Here is a 16,060-nt window from a genome sequence, read left to right on the forward strand (position 1 = left end):
CCTTTCTCCATCTCCAAAGGGAGACACTATGTGCTGCTCTCAGACTCCAAGGTCCAATCCCAAGGTTTTGGGGTCTCTCTTGTCCTAGCACAGCTTCCCAAAATGAAGAAAGGTTTGAAGATTATTTTCTCTCTGTCACCTACTTCCTTTCTCTTCAGATTTTAGAAGTTGCTGTTTTGTGATTTTACTTCTGAAAAAATGAGTGTTGATGGAAAAACATGATGGGACTATTCTCCAGCCTCATTAACCAAAGTGAAGCAAAGGCCCTTTGCCTTGAGCAGGATGAAGTCATGAAGGAAGGGGGTGTAGGTCTAAGTTTGTTCTCTTTGTGCATGAGGGAACAATATGGTATCTATAGTCCTTGGTGAGGATACACTCTGAGATGGTTACTGGGTGACTGCTTACACGATGGCTGTGGGTCTGCCCCACATGCTGAGAAGCATCGCAGGGAGGGTGCTGCCTGCCCAGGGGTAACCTCCTGATGGAGTATATCCCCAACATGGATTACAGGCAGAATGTGGAACAGCTTGTCAGCAAGACAGCAGTGGCTGATGGGAGGTGACTTCCCTTGTAAGGGATTGCTTGGTAGATCCTGCCTTTTATGAGCTTTACTAAGTGTTTACTATCGTTATTGTATATTTAACCTATACCAAGCTGTATAAATCTTCTTGCATGCTTCTGTGTGTGTTGGTAATAGGTTTTCAACTGGGAAGATTTTGGTCCTTGTGTTTTCTAGCCCTTGTGGGACAAACTGACTGCCTTTCCGTGCCTTCCCGAAAAGAAGTGTCTTTGAGAAACCAATTAAATCTGAATCAAAGGTTTTCCAAATATTCGTTAAGTGCATCTAGGATGTGAATGAAGCTTGTTAAACATCGTGTCTGTGCTGGCATTACAGCTGCACCCAAGTAGTGTCACAGGTCTGTAACTGGCAAATATAGCAATGTAGGGTTTGCTTCACTGGCTTTTATTGTTGTGCCTAGGACTCCAGGCAGGAAAGAAGATGTAAAAATATTTCTTAATCCTGGATAAGGAGACATAATAATTTTTCTATTTTTTTTTCTTATTCTTATTATCTACTTCATCTTAATGAGAAACTGTAAAGATAGTCTCTTTGCTAATGAGAGGGGACAGACACAAAGTAGCTGACTTTAAATAAAAAGTTCACAAGTGCTACCTACTGTGGTTAAGTAGGTCCCCGGCAGAACAAAGAGGCAGCTGCCCTGCTGAAATGACCTGACTGTGCATAGTTTGTTTATTTTACCTCAACCCTATCATGATTCATACTCACATCAGTCAAACTTACAAACAAAACTTTGAATCCAGATATTTGCTACCTTCTTGCTGTTATCTCTCTGTGTCAATGTGGACTGAGATTTCAGGGGTAATAATGCACAGCCTACAAAGGAGAGACATTGAACTTTGAACCTCTATTCACATTAAAATACTCTTGGAAAAGTCACTTGCTCTATGAGAAGCCCTATGAACTGTTAAAGGCACTTGGCCTATGAACTATTAACAGGACTACTGGATGACCTGTGGGTGACTTTGGTCAGCAGATGGGCCTGACTAGGAAAATGGCATCTCCTCGGGAGGTATATGAGCAGGAACTGGATGTCTGCAAAAGAATGACTAAAGGGTGGAAATAGCTGTAGAATAATTTATTTTGCCTAAGATTGTACATGTCTTGAGCTGCTTAAAGTACTGGTTTATTGTTTGTGCTGCATGTTGCAGTATTGACAACCTGAAAGTCAAAGAACTGGTGTTGACATCAGGTTCTCCTCCTGCATCAAAATAAGACTCACATGATCTGTAAATATTACAAGCAGTGATAACATCTGAGGAGCTATAAGACCCTCATCCTCATCAACTTCTTTCTTAAAGAAGAAAGTGTTCAACCCTGTGTTTAGCAGTACCCAGGTCATGTCAAGGAAGAGAGGGTGTGAGTGAATACCCTGTCAAGACTGCGGTATCTTCTGGAAAGAGATGATATCACAGCACTGGTACACTGAAAGGTTTTTAAGATGAAGGGAAAGAGAAAGAGCTACCAAAGGTCAGATTTAATATGGAAGCTGAGGTGATGACAAAGAGAAATGTGGAGGGACAGAGAGAGGAAGGACGTGTTGCTGGAAGGTGTGTGAAAAGGCAAGTTACAGGAAGATGGGCTCCATAATTTGGAGGTAAATCATAAACTGGAAAAATTGTAAGTGGAGGAACACTTAAGACTCAGAGGAATCTGAAGATGCTTGCTACATCCTCTGCAGGGCTTTCCCTGCCTTATGATAGTTTCTTGTATCCAAAGGGAGATGGTGGTGGGGCAAAAGCTGAACTGCCCTCTCCCATACTTTTTTGCAAAGACCTTCCCTCTTTTTTTAAATCACTTCAGACTCAAACAGCTGGGGTGGTCTACAATGGACCCATTTGTAGCTAATATGGTGAGGAGTGTCAGTGCAGGGTGTGAGACTATAGAGGCTGATGGATTTATCCCCATGTCAACGTTATTGGGATGACATGGTCACATTAAGAGTTTGGAGCAGTGACAGGTGGGCTACAAGAAAGCCAAGGAGTGTGAGGTTGGTCTGGAGCAGATAAGAACCTTGACTGTATTATAAGGTGCTGGGCTGTCTTCTGCCTTGGCATGCTGGGTATCTTGGGAAGCATTCTCTGGTCTGAGAGTATTTAATTTTGCTCTAGGAAAATGAGGGTGTATATGGGCCTAGAAGCTTTCTGTGTTGCAGGCACTACCAGTTCCTGATAGAAAGCTTGATCAAGGGCTTTCCTCCTCCTGCTCTTCCCTATCTGTAAAGGCCTATGTGTGGGTTTTGAGCTATCTCCTGGATGCCTTGCCAGATCCTGTGTGGCAGGGAAAGGGCAAACTACCTTTGGCCAGTCTTGCCTGATGCCATGCTTTGTGACTGTACCTGGATCCCCCTTCAGTCTTCTTTCTACCTCATCCTACCCCAGCACTTGCACGTGCTTCTTTGGAGCATCTTCTTTGAGACTTGCTCATGTGATGGGAACTCAGGAAATCCAGTACAGCCACAATCACCAAAAATCTAAAATTATCTTTCAATGCATGTACAGGAAGGCTCAAGCAGGTGTTTTGCTTTCTCTTAGGAGCTAGAAGAGGAGGAAGCTCCAGATGACCTGGGATATTGCTGTGGAGAAAAAGAGTGAAAAACATGAAGATTAGCTTGAGATGATAATGTAGCATTTTTGTAAAAAAAAAAAAAAAAAAAAAGAATATTACAGACAAACTTAACTGTGCTATCTTGGCTTGGCGAAGGTTGTACTTTTGCTGGCCTGGAAAAATTTGGGATCTGGAATTGTGTCTTCCAGTGTGGGATCATTTAATACTTTGCAGACAGTGCTCCTGGGATGACTGGCCACAGCTGTGTGCTCTTGTCCCCTCTGCCAGATTCCAGCCTGGGCCTGGGCTCGTGCTGCTTCTCCAGACAGCCCATCTGTGCTCTTTGATGAAAGGTTATTGCTTTAAACCCAACAAATTCTTCACTGTGTGGAGAAGAGAAACAGGTAGCTCTAGGGTGTAACTCAGCAGACTGATTTTAGATGTCTACTTGAGTCTAGTGAATTGCACCTTTTAATTGTTCACTCCCTCTCATTGCTCAAGGGAAGTGTAAACATCGGTGGATATCTGCGCTGAAGGATACCTTCAGTTGGATGAGCTGAATCCCACCTTAATGTTCTGATGACCTGGACTTCTCTCTCAAATGTAGGTGGCATTGTCCAAAAGGTTAAAATGTTACCTGGGAGATCACTGAGTGATGACATAGGCTTGTGCCTTTGGGCAGTGAGGCTGAGTAGTGACAGTGGTTGCTTCTACCTTCCTGGTGCTTGGAGGACTTCTTTAAGCTCTGTTCTCAAGGGGAGGTTTATGTAGGCTGGCACAGGAGTCCTCTCAGTTAAAGGATGCTGGAGAGTAACATTGTTCAATTTGTCTCCCCTCATTTAATAAGAGCTTCCTTTTTCATGATTAATAACCCTCTCTGCAGCATGTGATGTTCATTACGCTGCTGCTTTCAGAGCAGGCTGTAAAGCACACTAAGGACAGTTGATACCCTGCTAGAGAAAATTTGGTACAGATACATAAAGACCATCTGCCTTGAAGAGCTGGAGACAGTTCAGTGTTATCACCTCTGCTTTTGGGTAACTGAAGCACAAACAGGATTGTTTAAGAAATCTTTAGCAGATTTGGAGAGCCCCAGCAGAGACCCATCTGCTGCCTCCTACTCCACTAACACCTGGTAGGTTTTGGTGACATGGGCACTGCAGTAGAGGTTGGTAATGAGATCTAGGGGGATTAACTGCTGAGAGAAAGGCAAAAATTGATGCCATAAAATCTGATATCAATCCCTGCAGACTCCATCTTTCCTCCTCTGGCTCCTGCTGCTGTTGCTTCATCCTCCTCCCACTTGCTGCCAATGCCAACAAGGTCTGTTTGCACCCACTTTCACAAGAGTGAGTGGGAGTAACCTGAGTCAGCTCTGAGTGTGTCCTTACTACTTCTTCAGTGTAAGTGATCTCTGCTCAGCATGCATGCATCAAAGCTGCCAAGGGCAGTTTTGAGGCGGCTATCCTAGGAATTTTCTCTTGTTTTCCTTAAAGGCAGGTCACTGAGAAAGAGTTACTATTTTCTACAGTCTACTACTAGGTATTTCTCAATAGGGCAGAAATGAAACCTCCTGTTTACTTTAACAAATTTACTTTATCCATTTCAACTGCACATTTCCATGTACAGTTGCTTGTTGATGCAAAGACGATGTCTTAAGGTGAGCCATAGTTCCTAAGGTACTGTCACATCAGTGACCTTTATAATGATTATAACCACATAGGGTAATTTTATAAACTTCTCATTTATTTTCAACATCTGCTTTAAATGTTTGTGTGAGGTTGAGGGGTGGAGGAGGAATTAATGTCAAAAAATGCTAGGTTCACTAAAGTTCTTTCTTTTCCTTTAAAAATAGGGAGTTTTGTTGTTCATTCTTCTATTATTATTCTTAGAATGAGCTAGGAACTAAAAAAAAACCTTAAAAGATGTTACTTACAAATATCTTTTAAATCACTTCCCTGTTTAAAAAAACCCACAATCTACATGGTGACCTACTCCTACCCGATAAGATTAGGAGAGACTGAGTTACGGTGATGCACTGACCTCTGTTGGTGTTATCCTTTCTTACTGAAACTCCCTTTAAATGCGAATTTGATACTCTAGAAAATAGATGATACATTTGAGACAAGACCTGAGGCAGAAACAGTTCATGATGAAGCCATATTCCAATGTCACAGTACATCTAATACCATGACTCTTCAACCAGTTCACAGTTTTTGACCATAATGACACATGGTGTTGGTTTCCTAAAAAAAAAACCCCCTCAATCAGATGTTTTAAATATGCCAAAAAGCTGGACAATTTCTCATGTACCAGCAGGCTCTGTGATGGACCTGGTATTGGCTGGCTGTCTTTCTGTGGCTGGCACAAAGTCAGGCTGTAAAGAAAAAGTATGCACAACGTGTCTGTCAGATTCTCTGGCTAATGATGAACTGCGTGTCCATGCCTGACTCCAGCCTGTTTTGTACTGCCACATCATCTCATCATATGTTGATCCAATATGAACTGTCAGGCATGCCTGTTCACGCAGTGTTGGCCTGCTGTCAGCAAACTTCTTCTCTGCAACATCCTAAAGCAACTTTGACCAATTAGGTCCAATTAGAACTTCTGCTCTCCTGGAGATGGCTTGTCAGGGGAGCTAGTTGTCATAAGCATTAAAGGATCCTGGTGGAGAGAAATAGACATTTCTAGGCTGTAGTTTGCCTGATTTTAGTTTGGAGTAGGATGACTTGCTCTCTAGTGGTTGCTCTTTACAACAGCCTCTGTTGTGTGGCTCTGATGCTCTGGCTAGAATGACTTCCAGATGCATGCTAGGTTTGCCTCAGATGAAACTCCAGGTGATGCCAAGATCTGAAGCAATCAAAATGCTGCTAAAGAGCATAATACCCACAGGAAAATGAAGACTCTGTGTGTAGGGAGGGATAACAGTGGGAGATGGCTATGTGAACTTTGGCTGCCCTAGTATGAGGAGCTTTCCTTTTCCATCTTTCCATACAAGGACTAGATACTTGAGAATTTTCTGTTTAGAAGATATCTGTATTCCTCTCAGTTTCCATGGGGGGACCTGCACACACAATTGTGTGCATTTAAGAAACTCCCCAGAGACTTCGAGGCTTACTGACTGTGGGAAAATATATGAATCCATATTTCATTTGTAATCCTGTCAGTCTGCACATGTCTCAAAGAGAAGCTGTGCTTGTTGCCTGTGGGCTAGCCTTTGGAGATAAGTTTTAAAGAAGAGTGGAGAAAGAAACAGATACTCCAGCCCTTGTTTCTTATGTAGCAAACAAAATTGTTAGCTTTTGTTTTGGAAGGAAACATGCCTAATCGGGATGAGAGGGACAGTAATATGCAGGGACATGCCTGCTCATGCACTGCTGGAAGTGGAGGCTGAGACTCACCTGCTCCGTCAGAACACGTGAGTCATGTTTTCATTTGTGTTTTTCTGAGCCTGAATTGAGAAAGCTCACATAAGAAGTTTTATGGCTCTTGACATCACTCTGCACTTTTGCAAGACAATAGCCTGACATTTTGCCCTAGATGTTGGATTAAATAATAACTAGAGATTATGCAAATACTTCTGTTTAGCCATGATTATCATGCCAAGGCCTTGCGTAAACTGGAGACTTCTGCTGTTGATGTGGTTCCACTAATGTGTGCCATTAGGACAGCATCTCTGTCTGTCTGTTTGCACCACTGTCAGTTGGGTCTTCTTTGAGAGTACTGGTAGAAAGCCCACACAGGAGGAACTGAGGGAAGAACCACATCCTGACCACCAGTGCTTGCTATCAGGGTGAATCTAGGTGGTATCCAGAGCCCATAACTAACACCTGAGCATGTAAACTGCAAGTATGCCATACTCCAGTTGTACACAAGCATTTTGACACATGCGTATCACTCACTGGTCTTGTTTCTCTAGGGAGTCACGCTCTGATAAGCAAGGTGATGAAAGGGAACATAGACTGCTGCACAAATGTGCTTGTCCAGCTGTGTCCTACATTTCCTCTAGAATTACCCTCTCCTAAACTCTGTCTGTGAGCGCAAGGGAAGTTAAGACTCCAAGAGCAAAGGGACTTGCATTTCTCAATCTCATGCTAACAGCCACAAGACTGAAATCATGTGGGGGATTTTATGTTCACTTTAATTTTAAAAATGAGGAAACTCAGTACTGCTGGGTGAAGAGTGACTGAGCTTCACATATTTTGATGTCTTATGGATATGTTCTCAGAAAAATTTTTGTCCTTCTAGGACCATTTTTTTCCCCTTTGCCCAGCCCTACAGTGATTTAATATCTTTAACTAATGATCTCACAATCTGCTTTCAAGCTGCAGTAGTAGGAACATAGCACCAGTACTTTCCCTTCCCAGTAGTCCACTTGGTGGTTGAAAGGCGAATGAAGGGTCAGCAGAACCATGTTTCATTTTTAACTGTCTGCTTGTTCTCCAACCATCAGCTCTTGTCTGTGCTCCACTCCGGCATGGTGGTATCTTGTTGACTTGTTTCCCTACTTGCCTTGCAGTGCCACTGTGAGCCATCATGAATGACTGTTTTAAACTTATCATACCTCCCATCATGGGCAAAAAACTTTCAATGCCTTTGGCTGCCTCTGTCCTGAAGTATGGGCTCTTCTCTCCTGGTTGTCTAAATTAGGGGACCTGCTCAAGCTCCTTGTACAGAAATGAGAAGCACAGGGTGCATGGCTGGATCTCACCTTGATGTGGATCTGGAATACAACACTATTGTGGTCCTCAACCCCAGAGCTGAGAAATAACTGTGGGCATAGTCCTTGTAGATCACAGGGCTCAGTGGGAGAAAGCAGGTTTGGAAAGGAGCAAGCTTACATGTCTGAGGCAGACCTTTTTGTATCCCTTGGTCGATTGTAATAAGGAAAGCAGATACTTTGACAGATGACTGAATTTCCTTGCTGAGATGATCAGCAGTGAAATGGAAAGGGCAATCAGCAGGAAGAAAAGTGAGGTTGGAGATCCTGGTCATTCCACTGAAAAAGTAAGGGCATCTGTAATGTGAGTCTTTAGTAAAGTGGTGCCCTTAGGAAGGGCTTCCAGAGGATGGAAAACAGTTGGACAACTTCAGTAGTATGTCTCTGAGCCAGTCTGAAATAAGTTAGATCAGTGGTTCTCAGCCTGTGGTCTGTGGACCCCTGGGGGGCTGCAGTGTTGTCACAGGGGGTCTGCAAAGGCTTAAAGCAGGAGTGGGGAACATCCAGCCTGGAAATATTTGGTCTGGCCCGTGGCAAGCACTGTGCCTCCTTTTCCCATAGCCCCCTCCCTCAGTGCTCCTCTCATACTCAAGCCTCCTCCCCTCCTCCCCGCAACTCCCCTGACATGCTAGCATGTTTGGTGCTAGTTATGATTGGTGGGAGCCATAGTAACTAGGCAGTTTTTCTCTTAAAGACATTTTGTTAACTCAATGGCCCTCTTTAGGGCCACAATGGGGCTGAAGTCTGTTCCTCCAAATGGTAGTCCTGAACCTTTAGAGAAAAATATATGTTGACTGAACACAAAGAAGGAGGGAGGTGAGAAGAATTGTAAAAACTTTTCATCAAATTTCAATGTAAAAATGGGCATCAAATTCAGAATTATCACATTAAAATACCATAAAATTGGTCATTTGAGCAAGAAGAGTGTTGACGCTATTAAATTCATATGGAATCATTGCAATACAGATATTACAATAGCAGTGTGTATATTAACAGATCAACTTATTTCCCCTTCTCTTCAAATTTGAAGACCCTACATGAGAAAATAGAAATAAATATTTGATGCAGTCTAGTGCTTTAAATCTTGAATTAAGTCTTGGTGGTCCGCAGCCACAACAGGTATTAAACGGGGTGCGTGGTGAAGGAAGGGTTGAGAACCCCTGGGTTAGATGAATGGCATGCTGGGGTGTGTTCCTTTCTCTCTGTTGGCTTTAAGGGGAAGTTAGCTTGTATTCAGAATAATGCTGGGAAGAAAGAGGAGATATGATGAGAGGAGAAACAGGCATATATTGGTGTGGCTTCACACACCCCACCTGCTAAAAAGAAACACAATTTGAAAATGAAGTTAGTCTGGCAAGGTGTATGTCCCATGAGGCTAGGACTGTTTGGCCTTAACTGTGTTAACCTCCTTCTAATTCTCTGTTTGTCTGGTCCCGTCTCCTGGCCTGGAATGTGACCACAGCCTTACAGTTCAGCTCAGACTGGAAGGGCCCCCGGTGGGGTCTCTAGTCCAATCTCCTGCCAAAGCTGGGCAGTTCTGGGGTGGGATGGGCTGCTGCTCAGGGCTTGGTCTACTTGGTGCTACAGCACAGCATGAGGAGATGACTGCAGGCTCTCAGATGTAAAGGCCTATACGGTAAATGTTTAAAGCTGAATCATCACAACCTCTTTCTAGACAGGGTCCCAGCAGCAAGCACACCCTGTGGTGTACAGCTGTCTGCGAGGCAATCAGTTCCCTCCAGCCATGGCAAAGGGAACAAAGAGAGAATAAACTTTCTCAAGCTTTCTGCCCTCTTGGCCCTACAGTGTGACCTCCACAGACCAGCAATGTCTACTCCCCTGCATTTGGCCCAAAACCCAAGGGCCTGTTAATCAGGTTATCAAAACGTTCAAAAAAAGCTTTTTTTCAAGAATCTCATGCTATGTCTGATACAATTTTGGTTGAATTCAACTTGTAGTTTAGAAAGTGATGGGGGTAAGAAAAGAAGAAGAAAGACAGTACAAGATAAAGCAACTGTATAAATCTAATTTCTGTTAAAAAAACCCAAGCCAAAATGAAACAAAAACTCTAGTCACCAAGTTCTATCTCCTATAAACCACTAGCTGAACCCTGGGCTTTATGTGAGCTTCCTTTCAGTACAGAGTAGACACTGAATATAAGGGTCTAACCCTGTAGCCTGATACAAAGTTTTGTCTACATCAGAGGACCTGAGGGACATTTCAAGATCGGAAATGCTTCAAGTATATTTATGGCAATGTCTGAATCTGTAGCTGATGGTTCTCATCACGCTCACAAACTGAATGAAATGCTCTCATCTCAATAACACAGCTATTCATATAAAAAAAGTTCTTGAGTGCAACAGGGAACAGTGGGCGTGCCATCATGTTCTTCACTTGTAACCAGGGAACAAGAAAAACTTGCATTTCAACTTGCCAAAAATGTCCTTGCTCCCTGCAGCTTCTAACATGTGTGCTGTAATAAATGTGCTCATATACTCCTGTAAATCAGATTTATTACAGTGCTTTGTTACTATGGGTTAGTTGCCATTGCCATGATCAGTGCAGGTAAGATAAATGCGGAGGTACATAACTGTAAGAAAAAACAGCTTTGTTTTTACAGCAGAACCTGACAGTCAGGAACATCCTATTCCATGGAAAAGCTAACTGTCAAACCAGATAGTCTTCAGACTTAAGTTGTGTGTAGGATTTGATTTGTTTATAAGAGGCAGTGGATTATTTTCCTGATAGGGCAGGGAGTGGTTACTAGAGCCTTAGTGCACCTTGAGTCCAACTGAAAGAAAATTGCTGTGGAAAGTTAACTCATGGGAGGAAACAAATGGCAGTCAGAAAGGGTTTGGTCACTGCTAGAGCAGCTCCTCTCTATCTGCTTGTGTCTCCTCAAACACAGTGACATTTATTCAGACAGCTGCTGAGTGTTCAGTGCATTGGTGTGGCTTTTTACCATTGCTTTTAATGGAAGGTGGTTTATTAACATTGTATTTTGAGGCTTGGCAAATCTGCTTTTGTTGCCAGACAACATTATAGTCTGTATGTTGTGCACAGCAGTGCTAGCAACATCCCCTAACTAAAAATGCCTTATAACATCTTGAAGCATACTTATTATTTTATTCTTATGAAGTTTGGAGAAGATGGGACATATTGAGTGTATATCTGAATATTGATGAATTAGTTCAGGCAAAATAAAACATAACACAGACTTGGTCTGTATGTGGGAAATGTTAACTGGAATGTTTTTACATACACTTCCAGCAGAGCTGCTATCCTGTGTGTGCAAGAGTAGGACTGCCTCAGTAGCTGCATCCCTTGTGTATCTTGTGCATCTTCTCAGCTCCACATTCCTGATACAAGTACCAGTGGAAAACAATCCACCAATGGATGGTAGTTTTTAGGCCATGTTGATAGAAAAAAAGGCACAGTAATATATCTTGAGTAGTTTATAAATGACTATGGTTTATAAATGCCCTGTGGTAGTATGGGAGGTCACTATGGTGCTTTGTTACTGTAATAAAATAAATAAATGTAATAAAAGATTAAGTACTTTCTTAGGCTATCTGGCCCCTTTGGAAAATTACATCATTTTTCTGCTGTAGATCTTAGCTTTTAACATTAGCAATGCTTAACCCAGACTGACATCCTGAGCTCAGCTGCTACCAGCCCTGCACCTAAATTCTCTGCCATGGAAGAACCCACCAACTTTAGAAGAATATTCACAGCTATTCCCCGATGATCCATTATGAGCTCAGAGCAATCAAGGCTTAACCTACATGAGAATCACAGGAGTTAAGGTCTAGATGGCTTAAAGACCCAGACACTCTTAGCTTCAAACTTTGCCCAGTGTCAAAGTTACTGGAAATTTGTTCCTGAGGACACAGACACCTAGTTTTTGTGACTGATCACAGGAAAAAGGTGGGATGTTGTTCATGGCTGCTGAAGGACACAAAACTTTCTCCCTCAGCTTTACCATAGTAATGAATTTAAGCATAAAAAAAGAGCCCTTCCTTGTCCTCCCCATGGTCTGCCACCAAGCTAGAGTTGTGCACAGGAAAGATATGCGCAGGGCACAGTGTCTTGATGGTCCTGCTGTTCCCAGGTTAATGCTGCTGCAGCCTCTCTTCTGCCCAGGCAGCTGCCTCTCATACTGCTCTGAGAGCTGCCACCTTGGATGAAAGGTGTTGGTTTCCATTGTCACTTCATCTTCTCCAGGGAAAAAAAAAAAAAAAAAAAGCCAAACCAAATTCATACCAAATGGGGAGTGCGGTGAGAAAACAGCTTAAGAATTTACTTTGTTTGCACAATTTTGAAGGACTAGATAAGAAGTTAACAGAGCAAAGGGAGGAATGAGAGGAGGTTTCCCTTCTCCCTGTAACTGGAAATCCTTTCTAGTGGACAGGAATGCATTTATTTTTTGTGTCTCCCCAGTTTCTCTCACTCTGTTGGAATGGGTTCTAGCAACAAAGCCTGGCTCTCCTCTTGATCATATCTTCTCAGATGCTGGGTCTGAGGAGAGAGGTTTGTTTATCTCTCCCTTAAGCTTCGTTTTCAGTAGGACATTATGAACAGCTCTCCTGCACCTCTTGGAAGGGCTTTTAATGTCTTTTTTTAAACACTGCCGGTGCCAGACATAAAGTAAGATGCCTTTACTAAAAGTTTTTTAGAGCATTTTAACCCTTCTTGTAAATACTGTTGTAGTTAAGTTGAAATTAAAATCTCATTTGCTTCTGTTTGAGAGGAAAATTGTTTTGCCTGGACCTTGCTCCAAGCTCACTGAAGCCTCACTTAACATTGGTTGGACTGGATCACATCAGAGGTTTAAGAATTTTTTTCTCCATTTTTTTTTCCTTTTTCAAAAACTTCAATTAAAAATTTTGCTAATAAAATTCAACTCTAAATTTTCTTCTCCTTTTTTTAAATTTTAAAGTCAAAACATTTCTCCCATCTTGCAAAACTTTGATAAGAATAAAAACCACCTCATGTAGTCCTGACTCTTGAGAATCCTCCATGTGAATGGAGCAGTATTGTACCCCATGTATAACCATCACAGTAGCATTTTTACCAGCCACTGAATTTTATCATAGAATTTGGCTGTTGCAAATAAAGCCAGGGCTGTTTCTTCATGATGGCATTGGCACGCTGTGATGTGTTCGGGCAACCTAAATGCCACTCAAATCCTTCTGCCTAAGGTTTGCTGCTGGCTGGTGCCAGGTCATCAAAGACACCTCATGGACAGGCAGCCCTGAGCATTGTCAGGAGATTGTGCCCCCCCATCCTCATTGGGTCCCACTCACAAAATGGCAAACTTGGAGTAGCCACTGTGGTGCAGTAACCCCACAAGCAAACACGGGGAACCAGCAACCAGCTCCCAGCAAGTCTGGGCTGTGTTTTTCTTCCCAGGTCTTTTTACTGCACAGAGTGACCTCCCTGGTGCTGTAGGCTGCCTCCCGGCTGATTCCTCTGCTCTTAGGAGCCATGACAGCTGCTGACATTAGATATACAAACTCCTCTTAGAAATATTAAGCTGCTTGTTTGTTCCCAAAGAAAGAAATTAGGTGACGGTTGAGAGGGCTTATCAGTAAGTCAGGGCAGGAGCAAACACACACATTGCCAGCATGTTGCAAACGTCCCCAGAACAAACACCCCAAATCCAGGAAATTTAGTTAAGGTTGTTTAAATGCTTAGTGGCATTTCTGTATGTTACAGCATAAAGGTGTGCCAGGTCTGAAATGAAAAAAAAAGGATGGAAGAAAAAATGTGTCGCTCAACATCCCAAATACTGTAACCATTCAAAAAAATCTCATAAACTTCTAAGTCGTCTGAAAAATCAACTTTCTCTCAGACGGTGGCATATTTTGATAAGCCAAAGCTGTTTAAATCTATAAAAAACAGTTTAAGCTCTATGACTGCTGTCACTGTGACTAACAAACTAGAAATTTTCACTCTGATCCACAGCTATAAATCAGACCTGCATTTCCATCAATGCCCACGCTGAAGCTTCTGTATCTGCCCGTTTTGACTCCCTCAGATGCTACCAGCTTCAGACCTTTTCAGCACTGAATGCTTCAAAACCTGATAAGCTCCCTATGGGTAAGTTCTTTGTCCAATACTTTTGAAATCCGCTCTCGGTCTTTTTAATGCACACTTCTATTTTGTGACAAGGGTTAAGAACTCTTGAGCTTTTTTCATCCCCCTGCTTCCTCATCTTAAAATCTGTTTATCATTATTTCTGCAAATATTGCTAAAAGTTATTCTTGCCTTGACCCTTCCTCTGGAGACATGCTTATTTGGGACTTAATCACTTGCTGATTAATTTCCTGTCATTCCTCATTTTATGGGCTTCCTAAATCCCTCTAGAGAGATTATGATCTCAGGACTAAACCAGGAGCAACTCTCTTGACACCTCTAGTAATTCCCGTGCAAATGAAGAAGAATGGAGACTCAAACCCAGACTTGAAAGGGCAGGAGTTAGGAGGGTCTGGAGAGGGCTTGAAATTTGCTGATAGATTATTTTCATTGAGGGAAGACCTGCAAGATCATTTCTATATTAGTCAGCAGATACAACAGGACATTATGCCATAGTAATGTGAAGTAAGGCCTCCAGAATAAAATGTTTTGAGGTTTCAGTTTCATGGTTCTTTTTGAATTTTACGCTATTAATTTCAAATCAACACAAAAATAGCTTTTAATTTTTCCTTTCCACAGTCATGTTTTCCCCACTAGTTCCAACAACTTCACACAGGTTTGCTTTAGAAGACCAGAACCATGTCTGGCTGTGCTGTATTTGTCATTGTTGTATCCAGGGGCTGCCGGACTGCTGTTCTGTCACACCTCCATAATCTTAATTTTCTAAGTAAATGAAAAATTAAAGATGACTTTGATTTTTCCTAACTTTTCCTGTATGGAATACTTTCACATTTAATTCCATGAAGAGCACAGCAATACTTTGTAACTGTTCTCAGCTACCTTCTATAGTGGTGGTGCAAAACCAGACAGCCTTTAAATAGTATCTTTTCTTTCTTTGCTCTACTTCATTCCTTTTTGCACTTTGTCCTTTTGCCTAGTTTTACAACCTGCTGCACATCTCTTCTCCATCTACCTCCAGCTAGTTTTGTGATACTCTTTAAGAGCTGATATATAAACAGCAGTCTGAACTGTAGCATAACTCTGGAGCCCTGGCAGCCCTGGACTCACCAATGGGAATGACTTGGTCAGCTGAATGTTACCCTGGTCCGGCTGTTGTTGCACTGCAAGTTTTGCTCTGTACATGAACACTGCTCTTCCTTTTGCTTTGCCTCACGCAAAAATGACATAGTGAAAAAGGAGTATCTGGAAAGTAAATCTTTACATTAAGAAGCACAACACTGCAGCAGCCTGAATTTTCCCTAGTCCTGACCACAGTATGATCCTGGAGCTGCCAGATCCCCATTCTGCTGTAGGTGACCCTCTAGGAAGGTTGCCCTGTGGAGGAAAAAGGAATTTAGTCTTCTCTATCCAATCTTTCCCTTGGAGTTTCAGCTCACCGTTCTTTAATTCAGGAACTGTATGTTTTAATGTGCTTTTGGAAGAGGGAGATGAAGTAGGGGAGCTTCTTCCACCACTCGGGGAAGGCCAAGCAGGCACTCTGCTTCCAAACCTGCACCGAGGATTTTCATGTTTGCCCCTACGTGCCATCCACTCACTTCTTTATTTCCTGCCTCCTTACATAGAAAAGCTTTTTGAGGAGCTTACAAGGGGCCATAATAAACAGGAATGAATTTCACCATGGAAGAGAGGCTGTACAAGCTAAAGAGGAGGGAAAGAATTAGTGAACCGTGTATTAGCTCTGCAGACTGAAGAAACAGAAACTCTGTTGGACAAAGCTGGCAATTAAGGTACTTTATATATATGTATATAGATATATTTTAAGTTTTTTTGCATTAATAGATTTTACACGCAGTTGGAGGATGGCTCCATGCTATTGCTTGGGGTCCCCCCTTCGCCTGTACCCTGCCTGCAGGTGCCTCCCGAAGCAATACATCTTCAGTCCAGCAAGCGTCTCACCTGCGCCTTTCGGGCAGCTCCACTTCGCCAGAACCACCTCCCCTCGTCTTCCTCATCCCTCTCGCCCCTCCTCCCCCTTCCTCAAACCGACGGTCACTTGACCCGGGCAGGGCAGACAGGGCAGGGCAGCCGCTGCCCGAGTGCGGGCAGCCCGGGGA

The 16,060-nt window shown here is 42.7% G+C and overlaps 1 protein-coding gene across 1 annotated transcript in view; it reads left to right on the forward strand.

Moving 5' to 3' along the window:
• Positions 1-13,851: 13,851 nt before the first annotated feature.
• Positions 13,852-16,060, forward strand: part of PLCXD1 (phosphatidylinositol specific phospholipase C X domain containing 1) — a 20,336-nt gene continuing 18,127 nt past the window's right edge. The window contains exons 1-2 of the mRNA XM_026853387.1: positions 13,852-13,949; positions 15,569-15,733. The gene's annotated coding sequence lies outside the window, so the exon portion shown is untranslated. The remainder of the gene's footprint in view (positions 13,950-15,568; positions 15,734-16,060) is intronic.

Source organism: Athene cunicularia (assembly GCF_003259725.1).
Source record: "Athene cunicularia isolate RWA chromosome 1 unlocalized genomic scaffold, athCun1 chr1_part1, whole genome shotgun sequence".
Classification (NCBI taxonomy): domain Eukaryota; kingdom Metazoa; phylum Chordata; class Aves; order Strigiformes; family Strigidae; genus Athene; species Athene cunicularia.